Source organism: Rhinopithecus roxellana, chromosome 1 (genome assembly GCF_007565055.1).
Source record: "Rhinopithecus roxellana isolate Shanxi Qingling chromosome 1, ASM756505v1, whole genome shotgun sequence".
Taxonomy (NCBI): Eukaryota; Metazoa; Chordata; class Mammalia; order Primates; family Cercopithecidae; genus Rhinopithecus; species Rhinopithecus roxellana.
In genome coordinates, this window is record NC_044549.1 from 62067917 (window position 1) to 62085294 (window position 17378).

The 17378-nt window shown below is 41.1% G+C and overlaps 1 protein-coding gene across 6 annotated transcripts in view; it reads right to left on the reverse strand.

Moving 5' to 3' along the window:
- Positions 1-17378, reverse strand: part of FOXP1 (forkhead box P1) — a 632214-nt gene that overhangs the window by 399165 nt on the left and 215671 nt on the right. For all 6 annotated transcript variants that reach the window (XM_030918371.1, XM_030918333.1, XM_030918145.1 and 3 more), the window contains one exon: positions 6705-6799. The gene's annotated coding sequence lies outside the window, so the exon portion shown is untranslated. The remainder of the gene's footprint in view (positions 1-6704; positions 6800-17378) is intronic.

Genomic DNA, 17378 nt, shown 5'->3' on the forward strand with positions numbered 1-17378 from the left:
GCGAGACTCCATCTTAAAACAACAACAACAACAACAAAACAGGGTATGATGGGAAGGAGTTTCCAGGTTCAAATCCTAGCTTTGCTCCATATAAGCAGAGGGTTCTGGGTGAGTCATTTAACTCACTATTCTTCAGCTTCCTCACCTGTAAAATGAATTTTTAGAATGATGATTACTTCAGAGTTATTGTGAATTAATAAATATCAAAGGCTTAGAATCATGTCTGGCACATAGACAGTAAAGGTAGCTATTATGGGGTAGACCTTTCACAAGCTACACTGTTTCTCTTAAACAACTGCTGTTTATTGAGATTTTTTAGGATTAGATATTTCATCAGTTTAGAAAATTCTACTTCCACCTCTCCCTACTTTTTAAGCATGCAGAATATTGGTGATAGCATGAAATGCAAGTTCCTCTAGGTACATACATGTAGATAAACCTAAGAAGGTCTAAGCACCAATTATTCTAGGAGTAGAATCCCAAAGAAACTGCCATGTTTAGGAAGTGAGTCAGGAGTGGGAGACTATTTTGTGTTTCCATTAATGAATGACTGGGGACAGACGTGGACAAAGACAGGACACAGGTTCTCCTGGTTGGAATACCCAGGGCAAAACCTTTACTGATCCCCTGGGAAAGCTGGCATTGAGAAATTCAGCCCCAGAGCATCTTAACCAGAGTCACCTGGCACTGAGAGACTGCTGAACCAAACTGGACTCAAGACAATGCAGCAAAATTTCAAAACATTAAAGAAAAAACCCTCAGAAAGCTCCTAACCTTCCCCGCTACTCCTCAGGCACCAGGGTATTGAGAAGAGGGCAGCACAAGACCCTCAAGCATCCCATGTAAACTGCCTGATCAAGTCTCATATTACACAGATCTGTTTCCCCTTTCATGAATTATTATTTTAGTTTCTGAAGTGATATTTGGCAACAGGGGTGTTATATATTTTTAGAGATGCAAAAAATCTGGGTGTTAGCCACTCTGAGGGTTATCATGAGTCTAACCAATGCATTTTTCTGATTTATTCACTTAGTTTGATTGAAACGTACTGGATTTCATCTTTTCCTTTCCTAAAAGGATATTAGTAACCATGTCTGATGCCTTAAAACTATATTTTAATCATGTCCTTTTATTTTTAGTTTGCAAGAGCACACGTTATGAATTAATAAAAGAAATGGCTATTTTAATTTCCTAGATTACCCCAGTTACTCCATAAGTCGTATAAATAAGAGTATATGATTTGATAGATTTCATTCTTTTCCACCAGAAAGTCATGTGATACAGAGTGAGACAGGTCCCTCTCTCTGCTTCAACTTTTACATAAAAAATTCACAATGAACAACAAATGTCAACCACTGACATGGTGGAATAACATAGCAAAAATAATAGATCATCTTCAAGTAGGTGGAAGAAATCGGTGTTAACAATGAAAGATATTTATATCTAACTCCTTTCAGACTACATAGACTTTGGTTTTCTATCAAAAGAGAAGTTATGTGAATTTTCAGGACAGATGATATCAAGTATATATTTTTTTTAAAAAAAAAAAGAGAAGAGAATTGGGCTGGGAGCGGTGGCTCACACCTGTAATCCTAGCACTTCGGGAGGCTGAGATGTGTGGATCACAAGGGCAGGAGTTCAAAACCAGCTTGGCCAGCAAGGCAAAACCCCACCTCTACTAAAAATACAAAAAGTAGCCGGGCCTGTAGTGCCAGCTACTAGGGAGGCTGAGGCAGCAGAATCGCTTGAACCCAGGAGCGGAGGTCATGGTGAGCTGAGATGGCGCTACCGCGCTCCAGCCTGGATGACAGCGCAAAACTCCAACTCCAGGAAAAAAAAAAAAAAGAGAGAGAGAGAGAGAGAGAAGAGAATTTACAGGAAATTTAAGATGCCCTCTATTGCAAGGCAGGAGATCAAACCAGCTCTGATTAACTCGAAGGCAAAACATATCCCCAGCAAGAAGGCATAGAGACACTGCAGCACCCCAAACTCTCAATTTCCATGGTTTTCTGGATATGGGTCAGGCTCCAAACACAGTCACTGCAGCGCTTGAGGTTTCTAGCATGTGTTACCTGAGACAGGTCACGAATATCCAACAGTCAACACGTCAACAACAAATATAAAACAGACTATCTCACTGCTTGCTTATTTTGTACTTTTTAAAGTTAATTCAGCATATGAAACATGAGCAAATATAATCGGGAATCAAGGTTCTTTGCCATCTTTGCCACCTCTAAAATGAACATCACAAGAAATCACAAGATGAGTTTTATCAGTGGAGGTCCCCAGAGCCTTTGCTGACACCCTTAAATCAACAGCACCGTTATTCTCACCCAGACCCTGTGCAAAGTGCTTTCTACATACCATCTAATTTAATCCTCACAATAGCTCAGTGGCTAGGTGATGCTATTACCCCTGCCCTAGGGAAGTAAACTGAGTCTTAGAGAGAGAAAATAATCTGTCCAGAAAAAGAGCCAATGAATGAGAGTGTTGGGGTTTGGGCTTGGATCCCAACGTCCTTAATCAATTTGTATCACCCACCATATCCTTCAGGCTCAAATGGCAAATGATTCTGTCTTCATGGGGAAGATAATGTATAACCTCTTCTGGATGGGACACGCAGTGTATGCAGTACATAGTGGGAACTTTCCAGAGAAAACCCAACATCTGTATTCTATTCCTAAAATAAAGGTGACGTGTGTAACTTTGTTCCTTCTCTTACTCCCTCAACTGGATACAGTCCTCGTAGGTGCCATAAAAATACAGAAATTCACAGGGAAATCCCCAGACTTTGACTGATTCAACAAATACTGACAGCATGCATACCTACCACATGTTAAGCACTGCTAGCCATGGAGAAGCCACACTGAATAAGACCTACTTCTTCCTTATTACCTGATAAAAAGGTGAATTCATGAAGGGACAGGGCTGTAACACATGGAACAAACAAGAGGTTTGGGTCAAGAAAAATAATAAAGGGGATGTCCTCTTTCATGTGGGTGGTCAGCAAAGGCATGTCCAAGGGGTTGATTTTTGAACTGAACACTAAGGGATGAGAAGGACTGAAGGTATCCCGTAGCTTGGAGGCAAGGGAGTTTTTATGGCATCTGAGAACAGTAATGGGGTTTAAATCAAATATTGGAAACTACGTGACAAAAGCTCAAAGTTTCCAAGAGTCTTTTGAACAAGCAAGATCTTCAAGCCACCATCTCCACATAGTGAACATGACGGAAGCAAAGCCTGTGTCAGGCAGATCCCTGATAAGTACTACTAAAGGCTGGGGTCTGTCCCCCCAAAACCATCAATTCTGTGATATGGTGTCAATGTCAATGAATTAGCGCTGCAGGTTTATTATTATAGGTGGTGTGACTCTTACCAGTCTCACAGAACAGGGCTCAAAAACTCAAGGGACAGCCAGGGTCACATGGTTGGCACTGTTTTTCAGTCTGGGTACAAGTCACCAACTGAGTCATCCATGAGTACTGCTGACATTCTTTGCCACGGACCTGTGGCAGCTTCTGTGTGCAGATGACACAGTTCTTCGAGGGCCATTCCCAAGAAGATCTGTGGGGGACCAGGACCTGCTTTGCCGAGTCAGCACAGAGGCAGGGATGGGGGATGAGGTGGCAGAAGATTGACATCATGTAGCATCAGCCTGCACGAGCGAAACCCTACGGTTTCAGATTATCATCAGCAATACCAACTTGAAAGCAGTTAGTGAATTCTGCTTGCAAGGCAGGCCCATCGTCTAAGTTAAAAAAAAAAAAAAAAAAAAAAAAAAGGAATAAAAAAAGAACTGCATGCTTCTCAGGGGAAATCCTCAAAACAGGACCCAGAGACCTAAGCTCTGCTAACAGGGCTACAGCAGCTGTATACATAGCTGCACGTGTCCTTGAAGATGTGCATGAGGACAAGCTCCCAAGGCTCTACTTGCATTTACAAGGGAATACCAGGTGAGGAGCAATGGACTGTGAAACATGCATCATCTATCAGTAAAACAACCACCAGTGAACCAGCAACCGGATGGTAGAAGCTTGTCAGAGACAGATATTTCCACTGTATCACCTGGGGTGCCTAGCACAATGCTGGCATTTATGATGTACCAGGATCTGTGCTAAGCTCTTTACAAGCATCACCTCTCTAACTCTTTGTAGTGAGCTGGCTTCTATTTTTATCCCCTTTTCCAGATAAGGAGGCCATGGCACAGAAAGGTTAAGTAACTTGCCCAGGGTTGTTCAGCCAGGAAGTGGAAAAGGTGGAATCTAAGTCTAAGCCGATCTAACTTCAAAGCAGAAACTCTTAACCATGCTGTTACCCTGTATCCATAGCAGGCATCCAATGAGTGTCTGTGAATGCATCCATTACCCTGAGTTTTATGACTACTCATCACAGGCCAGTATAGGCAGAGAATGTATTATTAATACAAAGCATAGGGAAGTCTCATTCTATTCACTTTATGGGATAAAAAGTTTCAGAAGAATCATGTACAGGCCAATTTGGGACAGAAAATTTGGACAGGAGTGGCTTACTTCTCCCGTGCACCCCACTCCCACGGTAATCTTTCAGCACAGATACAGGGAGCAACAAATCACAGAAATGTAGGGTGGAGAGTTCTGTCCTGTCCTTGAGTCTGCGTAAGTACAGAGGGACAGTGGAAAGCTGTCAGCAATGTCTCCTGCCCTTATAGGGGGAACAGAATTGGTTGTGAGTGCACGCCGCTAAGACCTCATGCTAATACTCAAGCCTTAAGGAAATCTTACATCCACAGGAAGGAAAACCCACTAGACGAGCATATTTGAGAGTTTAAATTTTGCTTTATAGCTCTCTTAATAAAGAAATTTATTTCTCAGATTTGCCATGGCGTGTTCAGTAAGAATATTATGGTCCTAAAATATTTACTGAGCTGTATCTCTGCTAAGAATTAAACAGGCTAAAATTCTAACATGTAAAATTCAAACAAGGCACAGTCAACAAAAGGCATTCATAGAAAATAAATAAAAATTAAACATGTAAGCAAAACTGACAGCATGATTTCATATAAGTAACCACAATGGTTGCTCTGTAAGCATGCACCTTTTCTTAGTACTAGAACACAGAATTTACCTGGGACATCAAATTGTTCAAGTCTAAGGATTGCATTTCCCAGATACCCTTATAGTTAGGGGTGGCTAATAGGATACAAGCAGGCATCATTGGGTAAGGCTGCAGGGAAAGTACTTTAAAAAGGCCTGCCTCAGCCGGGAAAACTACTCTTTGTCTCTTCCTTTCAGGATGTAGAGGCAATGGCCTGAGAGCCAGCAGCCACCATGTGACCTTGAAGACGAAGGAACGCACTTGAATAAGCAGAGCAGAAAGAAGACACGAACTGCTTTTCCTGGATGTTTTTATGACAGAATACTTAAATAATTGTTTATACTCATGTAGTTATACCTCTCTTACTAGAAAACAATTCTTAACTAATATAATGATATGAAAACATATCTACAGACGACACTACAATTTTCTGAGGAAAAAAAAAAAAACTAGAAAATTCATGAATTGGGATTCTGATTAACCCTCTATTCCCAAAGCTGTTTGTTTAAGTATGACTTTCCTTCTTAATTAGTATTGCTAGCCCAGGGAAGCATATTTGCTGAGCCCGTCTCTCTGTTTTGACATGCAAGACTTGTGAAATTCAAACATACTTGTAGGCATCCCAAGCATTATTATTTATTAAGGCCTATATTAAAGGTGAGATCTTACAGCACTCTCAGATTCTGATGATTAAAGGAAATTTAATCGTTCTTCATTGGCATTTGATCTTTAGCCTACCATAATCTACCCACATATCCCTTCATCCATATTTGATACTAAAAAAAAAAAAAGACATTTCAACAGCTTATCCATCAATTGTAAAATAGAAGGAATGTACAGACAAACCACATTACTCAGAAAATAAGAGAGCTTTCCCCCACACTCATTTCGCTCATGAAAGCCCAATGTGATTAAAAAGGTGAAGAAGTCATACTCCACAAGGTGAACTGGAATGACTGTAGAGCCGATCATCACATTCGTAAGGAGTTTCGAAATTTTCAAAGTGCTTTCACGTGCATTATATCTTGTTTCATCCTTACAACACCATCTTTCAAGGTAGTAAGGGCAGGTATTTTTTTTTATTCCTGTTTCTCGCAGATAAACGGTTTGCTCAAGGTCAGATGGAGTGGTACCTAGCGAAGTGTCAGGTTTACAGGTCAAATGTCCCTTTTTAATGCATCAGATCAAGGGACAGCCCACTATATTCTTCAGGCCAAATATGGCTTACTGTCTGTTTTTGTAAATAAAGTCTCTCTGGAGCAGAGTGACACCCATTTGCTTGTATATTATCTATAGCTGCTTTTGTGCTCTAAAGGCAGAGTTGGCTAGTTGGAAAAGACTGGCTCATGAGGATGACAATATTTGCTATCTGGTCTCTTACAAATTTTACCAACCCCTGCATTAGGTCTCCTTCCCACAAATATGATCCAAGTTATGAACCCTATTCTTGAAAACCATAAAGCTATCATGGGGGGTAGCAGCATTCAAATGCCTGCTAGCTTCAGAATCAGGCCCAATAATTAGAAAGGCCATTATCTTCTGCAGGATTACTAAATCGACCACTGGGTCCCCTGCGAAGGTAGATGGCAATTTTTAGGTGGTATACAGCATCAGTGGTGTCGGTCACTTACCGTGAAAATTTAACGTGTCTCACAGCCATAAAAAGCCTGGGGTCACTGGGAGGGGGCATGCATAATGCCACAGGACTGCAATACACAGAGGGAAGCTGAAAGCAAAAGAAAAGAAGAGGTTAAGTGAAGGGGCAAATGGTGATGCTTCAAAAGCAACACAGACACGAGCCTTTGGTACCCCTCATTTACATACCACATTTACCTTCAGTATACAATCACGTATCTAAGCATCTATTTTATCCTTTGCCTTCTAGAATCGGCATTCGACCTAGCTCACAATCTGAATTACAGGAGGAGGATGCAAAATGTTATGTAGGTGAGTAAAACTGTCACTCTTGAAGGCAATGACATCCACTTAGGAAGTTAAGTTCCTTTATCTTCCATACTGTAATTTCTATTTCTTTTCTTTTCTTTTTTCTGAGACAGGGTCTCGCTCTGTCATCCAGGCTGGAGTGCAGTGGCACATTCAGGGCTCACTGCAGCCTCAACTTCCCAGACTCAAGTGATCCCAAGTAGCTTGAACTACAGGTGTGCACCACCATGCCCAAATAATTTTGGAATTTTAGTAGATAGGCTAAATTTTAGTAGGCCGGCTGGTCTCAAACTCCTGAGCTCAAGTGATACTCCTGCCTCAGCCTACAAAGTGCTGCAATTACAGATGTGTGCCACTCCCAGTAAATTCTCTTTCTTTCTATTTTTTTTTTCCAGATAAGAGTCTTGCTCTATCGCCAAGGCTAGAGGAGTGCAGTGGCACAATCTCGGCTCACTGCAACCTCCACCTTCCAGGTTCAAGAGATTCTCCTGCCACAGCCTCCCGAGTAGCTGGGATTACAGGTGTCTACCACCATGTCTGGCTAATTTTTGTATTTTTAGTAGAGACAGGGTTTCACCATGTTGGCCAAGCTGGTCTCAAACTCCTGACCTCAAATGATCCATCCGTCTTGGCCTCCCAAAGTGTTGGGATTACAGGCATGAGCCACCGTGCTTGGCTTATAATTTCTTATTTCTGAAGATAAATTCTCATAATGACAGTGCTAACACATCCTGATAAATAAGAAAAAGACGATCCATAGGTCCAAATGATAATTTTGCTATGAGTTTTGATCTTTCAGCCTGTCTCAATGCACCCAGTAGAAGAGACGGAGGAAATAAGTACATACATGGACACAGGCACCCCCGCTAGCAAAACATACAAGCTCTCTCCTGCCAGCCAAACAGAAAATCTTACTTGCAACAGTTAGCAACTCTTTTTTTTCAGTTGCATTTCAAATGCAGAAGGAGATTGTGACACAGCCTTCTCATGGAAACAATCACTCTGTTCATATGCTGAGACTGCAAAGCTTTCATCGCTTGGTTAGGTTATTAGTAGAATATTTACCAAATCCAATTCCAAGTAAGTTGAAGTTGCTGACAGATAAGTCAACTCATCCTCAAGCACTTTCAGAAAGTTTTTGTGAATAGCTGTCAGTAGCAACGTTTCACATGCCAGGTCTTTTTTTGCATAGATCCTTGAGATAATAATGCCATGTATATGGCCCTCGATATTAAATAAAGGACTCTCACTAATACAGAAAAAAATGGAACTACAGAATGGGTAGAAAGCCTGAGCTTTCGGGGCACGTACATGTACGTCTGTGTGCAGTGTTCTCTTTCAATAGTAAATTCAGGCAACACTTTGTGAATTTACATGTTTTTAACCTACTCAGATGGAGAAGTTGAAACTAAAAAGGAGATGCATGAAGTTTTACGATTTGAATAGTCACCTGTCTCCGGAAACTATGTGGGTTGTCTGCGTACCAGAACTCAGAAGAGAGTTAAGAGATGGTGTTCCCAGTGGGTGTCTCTTCTAGATATGAGATAAACTCAGGCCAGATTTGTCCAAACTATGTTTTCTAGGTATCTGGTGTCTACTGTGCATAAACTGCCAAATATATCATGACTTCAGAATCTTCATTATTACATGAGTTTAAGGTGCTGTGTGGGCATTTTCCCTCTTGAGCAAGGGAGCTTAAGAGTATGATAAGAATGCATCAAAAATGTTTTTAAGATAATTTCAGTTGGTAAAGGCTGTAATCGTTCAAACTTAATTGGTGAACTCATTAATGAGCAACTGCCACTAAAAGAAAGACGACCATTGTCATCGACTTATCAGAGCAATGAGATAATGAAGTTAATTATATTGTTTTCAATGGATTTACACTGGCTGCCTTTTAGGTTCTACATTTCCAAACATTTGTTCTGACACCCCATGTGTTTGGTCTCTTAACGAAAAACTATGAGCTCTGGACTCCTTAAGGAAAAGTCGGCAGATCACAGCCTCACGTCAGGGCAATGCAATTGGAAAACTTTTCTCCCCTTTATTATCTACTTGTAAAATGTTATAAGCCTGTAAACTAGTTAATTTATGAGCCGTGTTAATAATTTGCTCACACTCGATCGCAGGTTTGGCAAACACAGTTTCCAAGGGATGTGGGAGGATAATTTGTAGGTCCGGCTTCTCTCCTATGGGGACACTAACTAATTTGACACAGTAACATGACATCGATGGCAGGGCACACTAATGACCATTCTCCAAGACGGGGCTGTCAGCCTGTCGTTCCAGTGAGAAGCCGGTCTGCTTTCACGGCTGCTCAGGACTGGATGCTCAACTAATTACTCAGACAGCGACATTAATGAGAGCCCTCATGTTTATTTTCAACATACTAACCAGCGCTTAGCTTCCATTTGTCTGATATGGTCACTGATTAAAATGTGTTTCATGAATAGTAAATTTGAACTCTAATATAACAAAGAAGCACCGGAGAAAAATAAGGAACAGCTGACTGGAAAACCAACCTGGTCCATGCAACTTGTTTTCTGCCTCATATATTGTCAAGGACAAAGTGACAGGTGGTGGGAAATGCCATGGAGTACCAAGAAAAGTGAGAGGAGTATTTTAAATTACACATGTCTGTAGACAAGTCTGACTTTTGACCAAGGCCCCTGGATCACAATACGGCCAAAAGCAGCTTCCATCTCAAACAGACATCACTAACTGTATGATACTGAATGAAAATTTGTGTTTTATTATTTATTCGTTTATTTATTTATTTTTGAGATGGAGTCTCGCTCTGTCACCAGGCTGGAGTGCAGTGGTGTGATCTCGGCTCACTGCAACCTCCACCTCCCGGGTTCAAGCGATTCTCCTGCCTCAACCTCCCGAGCACCTGGGACTACAGGTGCCCACCACAACACCTGGCTAATTTTTTGTATTTTTAGTAGAGGCGGGATTTCGTCATGTTAGCCAGGATGTTGTGGATCTCCTGAACTTGTGATCCACCTGCCTCAGCCTCCCAAAGTGCCAGGATTACAGGCATGAGTCATCATACCCAGCCCTATTGTTTACTTTTTTGAGACAGGGTCTCACTCTGTTGCTCAGGCTGCATTGCAGTAGCAGGATCTCTGCTCTTTGCAGCCTCAACCTCCCAAGCTCAAGCCATCCTCCCACCTCAGGCCTCCCGAGTAGCTGAGACTGCAGGCAGGTGTCACTATGTTGGGCTAATTTTTGTAGAGACAGTGTCTCACTGTGCTGCCAGGCTGGTCTCAAACTCCTGGACTCAAGCAATTCGCCTGCCTTTGTCTCCCAAAGTATTGGGACTACAAGCATGAACCACCATGCCTGGCCTGGATGAAGATATTTAAAGTTAGTTTTTTCCAGGAAATGACCAAAATTTGCTTATATGTGTTTTTTGAACCTTACAAAAGTTTGATCTGTGATCAGTCTATAATATGATCTTCACAAACATTAATAAATGCTGTTGTATTTTTTTGAAAACTACTGTAAAACTATACTGCTGAGGATGTTTTAAAAAGTGTTTTTTAATATCCTCTTTTATGTCTTGTTTCTAATCTACTAAACCTTGCAATCAAGTTCTTTGTACTTTAAATTAAATTTCTATTTTAGTATGATAAATTTTGTCCTTCATTTTAGGGTGATTATAATTCTAAAATATTCATATAATCATGATTTAAAATGAATAACTCTCAAAAAAAAGGTGGGCTTAGATCTATTAAAGGTGTTAAAAAATTGAAAATGCTTCTGATATAGTTCATTGTAAAATATGCAATTCGAAATAAATAACAGTGGTAGTATTTCAACAGATGTTCTATCTGCCATCACGGATAAAGAATTCTACTCAATATTGTGTACAACTTCTGATTTTATAAAATAGCAAAATAAATATGAGTTCATGTAGATCACTTGGGGAAGGAAAATGTCATTGCATGCAACATTTCTTAAGTATGTATTCCTAAACTTACTCACTCTGAGATAGATCTGTAATTTTAGAACGCCAAAATGCCTAAATGGCACACAACATGTGGGAAGCAGATTCAGAGTGCAGGCTAATTTTTAAAATATATTTAAACAAGTATGTAGATAAATTGTTCCAAACCAGCATGACTCTGAATGCTGCCCTTCCCAGCGGACTTGTTGGAGACAGGTTCTCAGACTATCAGCACCTCTGGGCAATTTATGTATGGTAAGCATTTGTCCTCCATAATAATACAAGAAAATGTGGTCAGTGTGTGGCAGAGACTGGCTAAACGTTCATCAAATCCATTTCTTTCTCCTGAACACACAGCTGGAATGCATTTCCCAGCATCCCTTGTAGCTAGGTGGGGCCTGATGACTGAGTTCTAACCAAACAGATGGAAGTGGGTATACACTACTTTCATTCAGATCCTGAAGCCTCTGGCACCATGCTTAATGACTGCTTTCTTCCCTGGACTGTGGGCCCAGAGATCCAGTGAAGAACTTCTACTTCCTGGGGAGAGTGGAATCACTGGATGGAATTTGCCTGGGTCCCTGAAAGACCACATGGAGCAGAGCCACCACCACTCCTGTCCCCCTCAACCAGCACTAGACTGTGAGGTGCTCATGAATTAAACTGCACTGAGTTAAGCTCCCGAGGAGCTGGGACTACAGGCACGCGCCGCCACGCCCGGCTAATTTCAAAAATTTCAAATTTTGGAATGTTGGTTACAGCTGCTAGTATTTCTTACCCAAATACACGGACCTTTCCAATTTCTCCCTGGTTTTCACTTGGGTCTCCAGGTAACCATAAGTAAGCAGAAGCTGTGTCAATTTCGAAAATTTTCTGAAAATATTTCATAGTTATGATTATTTGCTCCTCTAACACAGCTAAGGGTAGTAAAAGGAGAGGGAACCAACAGCTAATGTATTCCCAAAATGTGTCAGGCAGGGCTTTCCTTACTTAACCTTCACGTAGCCCATTAAGGAAGTTTGATTCCTGTTTTACAGATGAGAATACTGAGCTTCTAAGAAGTGAAATAAAACCAAATGCCACAGAATATTGATCCAGCTGACAGTTTCCTAGTTGAATGCCTTTTATTGTTGTTGTTGAATTGGCTTTTAATATCCAAACTTTACAGAAAATACAGGTTTTATTTATTTCTAAATAAAAGTTTTGTCTGCTGCTATTATAAAATAAAAAATCCTATCACAGCCTTCAAATTTAATGTAACATTTTTAATGAAATGGGTGAAGGTTAAGTGTCACATTGCAGTACAATTAGTAGAATATCAGAAACTTCCCTAGAGGTTCTGAAAACCCAGCCACAAAAGTGATGTGTCTCAGATGTTCTTCATGATTAAAAAAGAAGTCACATTTCAAACAAAACAAATGCATGTTGAGATCATAATAATTGTTGAGTAACTAATGTTTTAAACATTTTTACATCCTTAACATGATAGCTGTGTACACATAAGACAAGTTACTATCTTTTAGTCATATTTTAGAAAAGAGTTGGTAAACTTTTTGTGTGAAGGAACACTTAGTGGATATTTTAGACTTTGGTGCCACAAGTTCTCTATTGCAACTACTCGGGTATTATAGTAGAAAAGTAATCATATGTAAACAAGTGGGTGTCGTTGTGTTCTAGCAAAACTTTATTTACACAAACTGGCAGTGGGCTGGATTTGCCAACTTCTGCTTCAGAACATTGATTGGGGGTTTTGCACATTGACACATAACACATTAAAATTTGTCCTACGTAAAATAATGGGAAATAGACTCTGGGCAGCATTTTCACTCAGGATATCTGACTGCCAGGGATGGATTACTGATGGTAAGGGTAATTGCCTTAATTTGCCAAAGCGTTAAGAGATGAGTGCTGGCAGGCTCAGCTTCCACTCACTCACCCCATGCCTGGTTCTTTCCCCTAAGTCATGCCACCTTTCCAAGGGCCCATGTGCCCACATAGAGAGCTTACTGGAATCCCGGGCCATTCTGAACAAAAATCCAAGGAATACTTGCAACAACCAAAAAATAAAAAGCTGAAGCTTTTTCTCATCAATACAGTCAAGCCCCTGTGTTAAGAGAGTGTAGGTAACAGTCACCTTAAAGTGACTTTATGTTGGACCCTTTTTAAAAAAGCAAAATAAACAATAGGTAGATTTTAGATGTCACTGAAAGAGTGAGACAGAAATGACATCTGCTAAAAGTTTCAAAATCAGGCATGAAGTTTCCCTAAATTAGAAGCAACCCGCTTTCTTGGGTTTAAAGAACATTCCAGCTGGGCACGGTAGCTCACACCTGTAATCCCAGCACTCTGGGAGGCTGAGGCGGGCGAATCACAAGGTTAAGAGATGGAGACCAGTCTGGCCAACATGGTGAAACCCCGTCTCTACTAAAAATACAAAATTTAGCCGGGCATGGTGGCGGGCGCCTGTAGTCCCAGCTACTACGGAGGCTGAGGCAGGAGAATTGCTTGAACCTGGAAGGCAGAGGTTGCAGTGAGCCAAGATCATGTCACTGCACTCCAGCCTGGCGACAGAACAAAACTCCGTTTTAAAAACAAAACAAAACAAAACAAAAAACAAGTTTTTTGAGACGGAGTCTCCTTTGTCGTCCAGGCTGGAGTGCAGTGGCGCCATCTCAACTCACTGCAAGCTCCGCCTCCCGGGTTCACGTCATTCTCCTGCCTCAGCCTCCCCAGTAGCTGGGACTACAGGCGCCCGCCACCTCGCCCGGCTAGTTTTTGTATTTTTAGTAGAGATGGGGTTTCCCTGTGTTAGCCAGGATGGTCTCAATCTCCTGACCTCGTGATCCGCCTGCCTCAGCCTCCCAAAGTGTTGGGATTACAGGCGTGAGCCACTGTGCCTGGCCATAAGTTCTTTCCTAACCAATTTCAGGGTAGGAGCTACGTGTCCAGTGATCAAATATGCCAGAAACAATGAGTCAAATGTATTATTCCGCCACTATTCTCTCAAGGATGTACAATTATTTTAACCATGACTTGGTCCGCTTTTTTTTTGTTTTGGATGGCAAGCTCAGAGACATACATACATAGAGATTTTTTTTAAAAAAATCTCAGTTCTCTATTAATGTTTTATTGTAACAGTTAAAAGATGATGTGAGACATAAAATGAGTAAATTTTATGAATCTGTCTTATCTTAAATGTCTATCAAAACAGAACAAAAGCAAGTAAATGATAATCCAGTCTGACAAAGGAATATTTTGTAGGTTGTAGTCATTAAAAATGGGGAAATGTGTGCAAATGCTTGTTACAATGTGATATAAAATAAGCAAGATAGGAAAACTGTATCTACAATAATTCTCAGCTGTATAAAAATATGTGCCAATGAAGAACAGAAAAACATAAAATTCACAGTATTTGCCCTAGATAAATGGGATTAAGGTTAGGATTTTTCCTTAGAATTTTTTGTATTCTCTAGATTTTCCAAAACAAAGTAATATCCAAAATAACTGTTATACAATTTGAAACAATGGTTTCGACTTTAAAAAAGGAAGAAACATTTTGCACATTTCTACTCATTTATTAATGGCTTTTGACTGTCTTGTTTCCAGACTAGAAGTGTCTTGAGAGCAGAGATTCATTCGTGTTATTTCTCATGCCCCAAACACAATGTTTATGGCATCTTATGCACTCAATTAACATTCCTTGAAGCAACTGAATAGCCCACCTTACTTTTTAAAAGTCCTCTTAATGAGATTCCCTAAATTAAATTTTTATACTTCAAGCCTTTACAAGAAATTAAATAATTTTGTTTAAAGAGGTTGATTGCTTGCGGATTATGGCTGTAAATAAATTGCTTGATGTAAAATTATACTTTCTCCTCTTCCCTTTTTCCATGATGGCACACAACAATTTGTCTTTTAATAACCTCAAACAATTCTGAGTCATTTGCTCATTAAAAACAAAATACATCTTGATCACGAAGCTTGGCATTTCATAAATATTTACCCCAAATGCACTGCCTGCTTTGAAGCTGGGATGGTAAGCTCCTGATTGACAAGCAACTTCTGTGCAGAAGGAGGGAGGAGACCTCTCCTGTCAGCTGGGAGAAGGGTACCACACTGCCTTTGCACCTCCTCTCTCCTGCGGAGGCTCCTTCCGCACAGCCAAAAAACCCACAATAAATGTGATCATCATTTATCAGTGTCTCTCTCACATACACATACACATACACACTCCCTCTCTCTCACTTTGCATTCACTCCCTGTTTGCATTCTCTCAATGGCTTTCCAGTAGTGTCGGGACAGTGACCAACAGCATTCCCATAGTTTACAAGGTCCTGTATGACCCCTGTTGACCTCTCTGGCCTCCGGCTTAACTACATATCTCCACTACAAGCTTCTCACTGAGTCTTCATACTGAGCTGGAAGGACGGCAGGGAGGGATATTGAAGATTAGATGAAGTTTTCAGCTCCTATCCTGAGAACAATGATGGTGAGCAAGACAGTGGGGAAAACAACATCTTTTCCCTAAGAAAATCCAAAAACAACAACAAAGAACAGTGTACCATAAACACTCTATTGTATGTTTTCCTCCATGAAAACATGAAACATGAAAAAAATATCATGGATCATTTTTCATATCCTTTTCTGGATGAAAATACGCGACATTAGTAAACAGAAAATTCAAATCTTAAAAGCAACTTCAATTTTCTCCTTAAGAAATAAGAATTTGGCCGGGCGCGGTGGCTCAAGCCTGTAATCCCAGCACTTTGGGAGGCCGAGACGGGTGGATCACGAGGTCAGGAGATGGAGACCATCCTGGCTAACCCGGTGAAACCCCGTCTCTACTAAAAAATACAAAAAAACTAGCCGGGCGAGGTGGCGGGCATCTGTAGTCCCAGCTACTCGGGAGGCTGAGGCAGGAGAATGGCATAAACCTGGGAGGCAGAGCTTGCAGTGAGCTGAGATCCGGCCACTGCACTCCAGCCTGGGCGACAGAGCGAGACTCTGTCTCAAAAAAAAAAAAAAAAAAAAAAAAAAAAAAAGAAATAAGAATTTGACCACCAGTCCTTTCCAAGACTATAATGATGGCTAGTGGTAATGGACTAGTTAGTCCTCTGCAATACCACCAAACTTTTTCCCAGAGTTGTCAACTCCAGGAGCAGAAGAAAAAAATAATGCCAGCCATAGAACACAAGCAAATATTGTCCTGTGAGAGCCAACCTGTGTGGATTCAGGCTTGTTCATCACTTAGGGTTGAATATTTCATTTGATGACGTAAGGACTGCATGCCACAGCTGGACCCTCAACAAATTACCCTAGTGAATCCCACAGAGGAAGATAGGCTCTTAGTTGGGATTTATTTATTTTTTAATTTTTATTTCTTATTTATTTATGCTTTTGAGATGGAGATTCACTCTGTTGCCCAGGCTGGAGTATAATGGTGTGATCTCGGCTCACTGCAAACTCTGCCTCTCAGGTTCAAAGGATTCTCCTGCCTCAGCCTCCTGAGTAGCTGGGATAACAGGCGTGTGCCACGATGCCCGGCTAATTTTTGTATTTTTAGTAGAGACGGGGTTTCACCATGTAGGCCAGGCTGGTCTCGAACTTCCTGACCTCACGTGATCTGCCCGCTTTGGCCTCCCAAAGTGCTGGGATTACAGGCGTGAGCCACCACGCCTGGCCTTCGTTAGGATTTAAATGAAAGACATCCTCGTCATGACATGCAAAAGTTAAGAACCACTGTGGGTCATCACTCTCATTAGTCTCTGGGAAAAAAGGGGTACTGACATATGAACAGGCTACAAAAATAGGAGGTATGCTTTATTTTGATCAAACCTCAGTAACTAAAACCAAAATAATCAATTGTTTGGAACTGTCACATGACAACTAATTTCACTGTACTATCTTCATCCTGGGTACACAGAAAGATGACATTTCCCATTCCAATCCCAGTTTCACTGGCATTTATACATGTCAGGACCATGTGACTGATTTCTGGTCAATGGGATGTGAGCAGTAGCAAGGGGCACCACTTCCAAGCCCACGATGGCAGGTCAACTGCACTCCCTGTTCCTCTTCCCCACCAACTGCTGAGACCCCACAGCAAGAGTAAGATGGAGGAGGTTCAACAGACATGAAGGGAAGACAACATATACCTTATTATGGAAAGTTACCAAAATCTGTGTGTTAGTCACAGCAGCTAACACACTATAAGTGTATACCACATTAGGATCTGCCTCAAAGAAATACTTATTTCTGGCTTTGTCTCTACTTCTCCCATCTTGACCCCAGGGGAGCATGTCTTTTTTTTTTTTTTTTTTTTTTGAAACGGAGTCTCACTCTGTCGCCCAGGCTGGAGTACAATGGCATGATCTCAGCTCACTGCAACCTCCGCCTCCTGGGTTCAAGC